This window comes from Dryas octopetala, chromosome 1 (assembly GCF_963921425.1).
Source record: "Dryas octopetala chromosome 1, drDryOcto1.1, whole genome shotgun sequence".
Taxonomy (NCBI): Eukaryota; Viridiplantae; Streptophyta; class Magnoliopsida; order Rosales; family Rosaceae; genus Dryas; species Dryas octopetala.
Window position 1 is genome coordinate 22,679,078 of NC_141366.1, and position 10,214 is coordinate 22,689,291.

Genomic DNA, 10,214 nt, shown 5'->3' on the forward strand with positions numbered 1-10,214 from the left:
AGGAAAAGAATTAAATTTGGAATTAATGCTGACTGGGCAGTCCGCGTGACACGTGGCGTGACGCCATTGGTCCAGCGCGTCTGACACGATGCTGACGTGGCGTCAGTTGGCAGCAGCAGGCGAGCACACGTGTGCGCGCGCGTCGCAGCAGATCCCTTTGCTCTGTTTTAATCTTGGCCACTTAAGCTCATTAAAGAGCCTTCATCTGGACCGTTGATTTGGCCTAAAAACCGGTCACTGTAGCGCAGGTCAAGGCTGACCCACGTGTTTGATTTGGGCTGACCCGCGAGTTCCATGTGTCTACAAACGGGTTTTTTGTTGGGTTTTTCCAACCCAATTTGACTTTTAACCCCTTTTTTGAGCATTTTCAGTGCACTTTGTCCCACATTAGAGATTTACAACTTCTTTCAACTCCCTTATGCTTATAAATAAAGACCCTTATACTTCATTTTCACTTGCACCACCAAATAGAGTTTGAGAGCTTCTCTCTCTAACTTTGGTTTTTCTTTCTCTCTCTAGAAAGATTATTATTCTTTCTATTATGGAGCAAGCTAATATTTTTTAGAAACTCCCTTCTAGTAAAATATTTTGAGGTCTTCTCTTGGAGAAGAAGACCCAAGTTTAGAGGAGTCCATTAGGAGTGGAGTCTACCTTTGGAGGTCTACAACCGGTAAGTCTTTTATTTATTTTCCAGATTTATTTATTTTTCAGATTTATTTATTTTTCTTAGGCTTTAATATTAGGTTACACGCTTAGATTAATTAAGTAGGATTTATTTATTAATTAAGCATGCCTAGATTTATTTTGGAGATTTAATTGCTTAATTTATTTAGTTAATTAAGCATGGTTAGTTATAACCTTATTTTGGAGATTTATTTAAAGATTATTACCTTGTAGAGATTAAATTAGATTTAGGCTAATATTCAAGCTCAATTAATTAATGAAAAATTTTGGAGAAATACTAATTAATTAAATATTTGGATAGTACTTAGATTTGATTTATTTTAACCTAAATTAATTTGTAGAATTGCTTTAAAGCAAAATAATTAGTCAAGTGGTTTGACTTTACAATTAACTTGAAACTTAAAAACACTAAAGAGTAAAATTTAGTCCACTTAGGACTAGAGACTTTAGGATCGTGTGACCTAAAAGGATGGATCAGAACGAGTTTATGTTGAACTTAACTATTGACTAAATTGTCGTATTGTCGGACACTAGGAACACCAGTTATCGATGGATTTCTTTGTGACGTGACAAGAAGGCAATGGATTCGAGACGGATGAGAATGCATATGCTATGTAAGAGAATACGTGAAGAGCATTGGATTCCAAGTAGAGGGATTTATCCTATATTCCTGACTATGGACTTTGTGTGTGTTTGTGTTTTTAAATTATTATAACAAGCTATATTTGTATGAATGGTCTAATAGTTTGGGTAGCGTAGTACAGGACCTTGGGTTCAAATCCCTAAACCTTCTAGAAAAATTGATCTGTATATTATGGGGAGCCTAGCCAAGGCAATATGTGGCTATGTGTGCTTGTGCGAAGCGGGCACCCATGATCAGATGGCAGTTAATACGGTTTTTCAATTACGAGTTCCTATTTCTGTTTACCATGGCACTCTCGCTATGGATGTTATCCTCTTTGATTATAGCTAGCCATAGTCGTACCTAATGTGTATCGACCATCTGTATTATTGTTATTTATGAATTTTTATGTATGTTTGTCGATCATATTGCTATACAGCTGAATCATAAATATTTTGAAAGGATTTCAAAAGAAATGTTTGAAGAACTTGTTTTCCATAATTTAATAATCCAACAGAAACGGACTTACACTGTGTTTTCACTGGGAAAGGTTTTGTGGTTTTCAAACCTGCAGAGTCCCCTGAAGGAAGCTATGATCATACGTATGAGATGTTTACCTCCTACATTGTTTTTGTGTTCCTTGTTTATTGGATGTTTTTATAGGTATGAGTATAGTAAAGAGACGAACTTGAACGAGGGTCGAGCATAGTAGCATCTTGAGATTTATCAACTATCTGGATTTATTTGGTGATGTCATTTGATTGTTTTCTCGTTTCGAGTACGTCTTGAATGATTTTATCTCCATTGTTTGGAGATGGTTTTGAGTTATTTGCTTTGATTTTACGTTTGCGTAGTTTTGAAATATTTATTCTATACTTGCTATATATTTCGAATTTGTATAATTCTTCAAGGTTGCAACGAACTACCGTAACCTTGGAGATTGGTTTTATAAAGAAATTTTATTTTTACTTCGCATGTTTTCCGCTATTTATTATCTCTGATCCAACCCGGTCCCATTAAATGTAAAATGCTCAACCTATCCTGAGTATCTTGGGGGATTAATGCATGATTAGTGGCATTAATCTCTTGGAACATTCAAGATAGGTGCATCTATTGTATACTCGGAGTTCGAGGTGTGACACTCGCCTCTCCTATCCGTTTTATCTCACATTTTACCCGATTTTTTGATCCGTTTCTCTTCCCAAACCCGGTTCATATTTTTTTCTAGCTTGTTAGTGCATTTTGTCCCACATTGAAAACTTACAACTTCTTCCAACCCTCTTGCGCTTATAAATAAAGACTGTCAGGCCCCAAACAGGGGTCCTAGCAGAGGCACCCGCCCCAAGAACCCCAGAATAATGATACCACACCTTAACATCATTATTCCAAGTTTCTTAAGACGAGATAAGCCTTTTTTGATAAAATACGGGTTGGATCAGAGAATAAAATGTACAGCGGAAAACACACTTCAAAAATATATTTAAAATAAGTCAACCCGGTAAGATATGAAGTTTTATAGAAATAACCCTAACACAACATGACGTCAGTAACAGTCATGTTTGATAAGCAAAACCCAAAATGGGATACCAACCAAACTAGAATAAAAAAGATAGATAAATAAACGAGTAGGACACCTATAAAAATAACAAGCTAAACAACATGTACAAAACTTGAGGATGCCCAGCAAGATATACGAGTGTCTCGCCCAATTGATTAGTAAAGGTCGTCAACCGGAACGTGATCTGCAATCATAAGAGAGTGCAAAACAAACAACGCAGGGGGTAAGCATCACATACGATCATAACTTCCCCTCGGGGGACCCTGGCTAAGTTTGAAAATAATAAGTAAAATACTTAATAGATATAGCCAATAATAAATCAGTTTGAAAAGATTCACCAATAAACCAAAATCAAAGTTTAATCATTGAAATCCACGAAATCTTTGATGATGAGCATGCAACTTCTTAAAACGTTTATGGGTATCAAAATATCATACTTGATGATTGATCACTAATGGCCAACTACACTTCCACCTTCGTAATGTAGCAAGAGTATCATTTACCATGGTAGTACCCCTTAAGCTAGCCTCCTTATAAAGACAAATCGACTAGCTCGTTCGTATTTACCTCTTCTGAAAATTTAAGGGATCGAAACCCAAGGTCATCATTTTTCGTGACCCTTTACTCTCATATCATCATTAACAATATCAAAACCACGCAACAAATGTATACAAAAATAATGCAGAGTTCACAAGCAACAATAATTATTATCATACATATATGCATAAAAATAATCTCAACAGTCAGGGTGTGAGAATCCCCTTACCTGATGTCCAAATTTAACCTTTCTGTACTTCCACAACACCAATGTCCTTAAATTCTTCTATGGGAAACTGGAAATCCAAATCCGACAGAATACCGACTTTAGTCAAACAGTAACTTTAGCAGAGTTTCGACATGACCTTTCCTTTCGGTCATGTCTTCCTAGAAAATTCCAAAAACTAGTATACTAAGACTAAGTCTTTGTATTTTCGGGACTTAGGATTTCTACTTAAAGTCCAATTTTATTTATAAGTCTGAAGGTTAATTAATTAAAGTCCAACAACATAACCAGGTCAATTGGGGAGAGACTGGGGGATCTAAGCCGGCAGAGCAACAGCAGCCGATATTTACCTCGACATCACGTGTTCAGTTACTTTAATAGGGTGACCGCAATCTATTATTAGATTGATTAATTAACGAGTAACTAGTTATGCAAGCAAAGTAAATTCATCTAACTTAAGCTTTATTTGCATTCTTCTTAGTAAATCTACTTTCTTTTAGTTATAACAATTCTATAATCCAATTTGATTTACATAATTAATTGATTATAATTAATTCAACTTTTAATCAACTAATTATGTAATTAAATCCAACTTAGGCATAATTAATTAATTTAATAAATCCAACTTAATTAACTAATTATGTACTTAAATCCAATTTAGACATGATTAACTAATTTAATAAATCTAACTCAACTAATTAATCATGCACAATTAAATCCAACTTTTAGACATGATTAATTAATCTAATAAATCCAACTTAACTAATTAATCATGCATAAAAACCTTAACGAGAAAGTAGAGATTTAAACACCTGGTTGTAGACCTCCTTAGCTTAATCTCCACAAATAGAATTGTTAAAACATAAATTAAAGCCTATTAAGTAATTAACCTAAAAATAAAATAACTTAACCGAGATTAAGAGTCTTACCCAAAGACCTTACTAAGGCGAGTAGAAAATTTGGCATAACTTCCCCACAAATTGCAAAATTATTTGTTTGAGATGTTCCTAGGTGCAAAATTCTTATGGGCATCCAAGAAAACAACCCAAACAAATATTTCAAACTTAAGAGATTTCCAACAAGTGGTTTGCCTCAAGAAAGCTTTGGAAGTGTCACAAAGCTTTAGGTATGAAGAGAAATAGAAAGGGTGGTCCTCTATTTATAGGTTTGTGGGAGTGAGAAGTTTCTCAAATTCTTCAAAGTGGGATAATTGCACAAAATGCACACACAAAGAAGGAGAATCTGAACCGGGTCTAGGGATAAAATGGATTAGGAAAACGGGTTTTTTGTGAGATAATCAATATGGGTAATCCAACTGGGAAACAAATCGAGTCGAGGCGCGGATCTTCTGTGAGACAAAACTGGTAGTCTAGCTGGAAACGGGCGAGGCAAACGGGTCTGAAGGGTTGGCGAAAACGACACGTCGTTCGCAATGGGTGGTGAGAATTTAGTGTCGCTGGCGTCGTTCACGGTGTGCGCTTCAGATGTCGTCCACACTTAAATTTTAGTGTGAGTGATCGTACGCAAAGGCGCGTTCTTATGCGTTTGATCTGTCGTGCTCAATGGCCCAAATCGTGCCACATCAGCGTCCTATTTTCTTTTTAATTTCTTCTGTTTTTCAAATTTCTCCAAACTTAAATAAATCACCAAAAATACATCCGAGTTTCGAAAAATCTCTTGAAAATTTCTACTGACTCGTGAGATTAAGTACTATTTATCTATGGCCTCAAAACATTATTTTGATTTCAATAATTTTTGTGAAAAATCCAACTTCTGTAAATAAAATTCTAAAAAATTAAATAATAACCTAAAATAATTATCCAACTTTGAAAATTCGTAACTCCTTCATCCGAACTCTAATTTCGACGAACAAAACATTGTTATTCTCAGAAAATGAGCTCTACGCTACCAAGGCCCACTCTTGGTCACTTGGTCTAGCTTCAGAAAAATTTGTCAACTATAAGAAATAACTTAATTTCTAATTAAACAATCTGAAAAATAAAATACGAAAAATTTTAGGGTCTCACAAAAACCCTTGTATCTCATTTTCATTTGCATCACCAAATAGAGTTTGAGATCTTCTTACTCTAACTTTGGTTTCTCTTTCTCTCTACAAAGATTATTATTCTTTTTGGAGCAAGCTCATATTTTTTAGAAGCTCCCTCATAGTAAAATATTTTGAGGTCTTCTCTTGGAGGAAAAGACCCAAGCTTGGAGAGCTTAGTGGAGTATAGCTTTAGAGATCTACAACCTGGTAAATATTTTATTATTTCTTTCTTATTTATTTTTTTTCTTAGGCTTTAATATTATGTTGCATGTTTAAATTAATTAAGTAGAATTTATTTATTAATTAAGCATGCCTAGGTTTATTTTAGAGATTTAACTTAAAGGCTAATAACTTGTTAGATTTAGCAAGTTATTTTGTAGAGATTAAATTGGATTTAAGTTCTTATTCGAGCTTAATTAATTAGTGAAATATTTTGGAGAAATACTAATTAATTAAATACTTGGATAATACTTATGTTTGATTTATTCTAACCTAAATTAATTTGTGAAATTGCTTTGAACTAAAACAATTAATCAAGTGGTTTGACTTTAAGATAAAACTTGAAACTTATAAACCCTAAAAAATAGAGTTTAGTCCACTTAGGACTAGAGTCTTTTGGAGCGTGTGACCTAAAAGAATGGGTCATAACGAGATTGTGTTGAACTTAACTTTTAACTAAGTTGTCGTATTGTCGGACACTAGGAGCACCAGTTATTGAAGGATTTCTTTGTAATGTGACAAGAAGGCGATGGATTCGAGATAGATGGGGATGCATAGGCTATGTAAAAGAATACGTGAAGAACATTGGATTCCAAGTAGGGGGATTTATCCTACATTCCTGACTATGGACTTTGTGTGTATTTGTGTTCTTTTAATAGCTAGTCATAGTTGTACCAAACGTGTATCGACCATCAGGTATGAATGATTTGCTATGAAATTGCATGTTTATAATCATATTGCTATACAGTCGAATCATAAATGTTTTGAAGGGATTTCAAAGGAAATATTTGAAGAACTTATTTTGGATGATTTAAGAATCCAACGGAAAAGGATTTACACTATTTTTTTCACTGGAAAAGGTTTTATGGTTTTCAAACCTAGCAGGGTCCCTTAAGGGGAAGCTATGATCGTATGAGATGATTACCCCTTACATTGTTTTTGTGTTCCTTGTTTATTGGATATTTTATAGGTACGAGCATGGTAAAATGACGAACTTGGACAAAGGTCGAGACTTGTCAACTATCTGGATTTAATTGGTGATGTCATTTAATTGTTTTCTCGTATCGAGTATATATATTATGAATGATTTTCCTCCATTGTTTGGAGATGGGTTTGAGTTATTTACTTTGATTTTACGTTTGTGTAGTTTTGAAACCTTTATTCTATGCTTGCTATGTATTTTGAATTTATGTAATTCTTTAAGATTCAATGAACTACTATAACCTTGAGGGTTGATTTTATAAAAAAGTTTTATTTTTACTTTACATGTTTCCTACTATTTATTATCTCTGATCCAACCCGTACTAAACCCAAAAAAGCTTAACCCGCCTTGAGTATCTTGGGGGATTAATACTTGATTTAGTCGTATTAATTCCTTAGGACATTCAAGGTAGGTGCCTATGTTGCATACCCGGGGTTCGGGGTGTGACATAAGCCTTAATACCAGTTGTGATAGATTAATTGGTAAGTTCTGTAACATCTAATAGCATACACAGTTACTGCACAAAAAAACAAGCACTACTTGATATCATTGTTTACTAACAGATAAACTACAAAACACTAAAACTAACCTGATGAAGTCATGATGCAGGGAGCTTAGTTCAAGTCTAGAAGCAATTGTCTTCCAATCAGCACAACAAAGCCAGATGGCCTCTCACGCAATGGGACAAATAATATGACTTAGTATCATGTGTGCTAAGCTAGGGACCATTGCTTATATAGAGCATCAGATGAATCCTAGTTCCTCTCATCAAGGTATTCTTAGATTCAAGTCCTAATGTGACTCTATATAAGACTTTGTTTAATCTTTACCTTGTTTATAGCATAAGGCCTTTAAGTATCTAAGCCTTCTTAGTCCAATACAAATTAGTAATCTCCTTGAACTACCTAGTTGTGTTCTCCTAACAATCCTATTGCTTGTAGCTTAAGTAAAGATAGTGAGTTGAATCCGAAGAGAACAAGGAATATGTCCACTAATTTCTTACATAATTTATAGCAAAAAGCATTCATGACTTGTATCTCTTTGATGCATGATGTAGTCTCTTACATCAACAAGTTAAGTTGATCTATGTTATAGGCTTATATCATACATATGTTCAAGTTTAGAAGAAATTTTTATGGCAATCAATGAGCTGTTAACAATAAATTGTTAGTTTTGTATATTTTAGTCTTTTTACAAAGGGTTAGAATTGCCATTAACAAAAACAAAAACAATGAATGTTCAGATCGAGGTAATTTAGGGTGTCCACAGAGTCATCCAATTAAGATTAGCACCACAAAAATTAAAGATGATTGCAATTCACAGCCTTAGTAGTGGCTAAATGACTCTTTTTTTTTTCAATAAGAGTTACAAACCCAGCATTAGATGATTAAATTTGGATGAATTGAAAATATGAACAAAATGCTATGACATAAATGCTCTTAAACGCAATTTTATTTTGTATTTTTACATTTTTACATTTGGTACAAAACTACCTAACATTGTGTTTAGGCCTAATTTTGGCATTGACCACAAATGGTGTTTAGGCTGGAATCGTATAATGGTGTTGGTTTCTTCTCGCTTGCCTAGCTTAGCGTGATGTTGGTCGAAGTGTAAGGTAGTAAAGTTGGAATGAGCAGCGTTGTGCGCGTGATGCAAGGGTATGACGTGGCTTAGCTAAGGTGCTGCACAGTTTGCTTGGCGAAATAATGCAAGGTCTTTATGACCCATGGTTGGGAGCGATAGTCTGATATTCATGGTACCCGCTTGATGAGCTGGTTGGGCGTGCGAGAGAAAGGGCAAAATTGCGGGAAGCAAGAGATGAGAGGAAGACAACTTGGTATGACGCGCGTTGTGTGGTGAGGCCGGAGGCTAGTGCTGTCAGCTAGTCTGAATGTGAAACCTTGCTCGGATGCATTGGGATGTGGGCCTAATTGCAAGAGAGCCCGACCGATTTTGCATGTGAGATTGCTAAAGCAACTTGGTCAAGTGCAAGCAAATCTTGAGTCTGGCAAGAATTGGTGTTTGTGAAAGAAGAAAAGTTTGGGATATCTTGTGGAAAGGAGTCTGATCATACTTGTTAATTTTAAAAAATAAAATGGGGTCAGGCTGGTGGTTAAAAGAGGTGTAGCAGCCTACCTTTGCTTCTAAGATTTAAATAAGTGAGTCTGGCCTAACTTAAGTTTAATGAGATTGGGTTGGTCTTTTGCATAGAAAAGAAAGTAGTTCTAGCCCTAATGGTAAGCATGTTTGAAATATTATAAATTCAACCTAAATTTAAGTAAGCTAGTCTAGTTAAGTTATATGGTGCTGGAGTCTTGTTTTGTAAGAAGAAAGAATAATTTTAGCCTAATAAATAAGAGGCCGGTCTATTTAGCTTTAATCAAAGAGTAATGGTCTTGGTATTTTGTATTCTTGAATCCAATACTGTGAGGTCATTCTCTCATCCAATGTCTCGATTATATTCTCAAAGTATGGAATACATGTCAAACTCCAAATATAATCCCATATCAATAAGTGACTCTAATGCTCTGGCCAGTTACTTTACGAGCATTCTCTCTTGGAATATCTCATTCTTTAAGGAAGGTGAGATTCCTTATTGCATATACTCACACGTCTTCATTTGTGTATCAGTTTACCAACATGTAACCCGTGCTATGAATTGCGTTGGTCCATATTGTGTTGTCAAAGTACACCTACTTACATTTAAGACGTCAATGGTATCTCAGGTCTAAGGACTAATTAGTATATATCATAACCTATAAAGTTCCTACTTGACATGTTGTAAAACTCCATATAGAATGTCTCTGCGGTCAAGCTCAGTGAACATGTTTCCCGACATCACCCACATACTTGTTCTAGTGTCCCTAGCTACATTATGGCATGCGACTCACCATTTCTTCAAGTAAGAAAGCATTAGCATGTGCTAGTCTTATCAGAATGTTAATGCCCATTTAATATTAGCTTCCTCAACTAGAAACATTGAGGAATCCTAAGTTTTCGACAACGTGAGTCTCAAAGGCTAAGACACACTAAACTCATCATGTTTCTTCTCTTGGATTTCAAGGACGCATTTATTTATTTACACATTGATCCATGATTTCTTAGTGTAATGAATAATGCATTTATCCATTAATGTGTTACCACATTAATTAAAATATCTCTTGGGTCACATCAACCAATCACCATTGATTTTATGGCATATTCCCAACATCAAGTTTTTAGGTTTGTAGCTCTACCAACATCTTTACAAAGATTTTGGTATCAATTTCATTTATTTCCTTTATTTTGTAAAGTACTTTAGTTGTCTTTGTTTTAATTTTAATGCAAGTTATCTTTCTT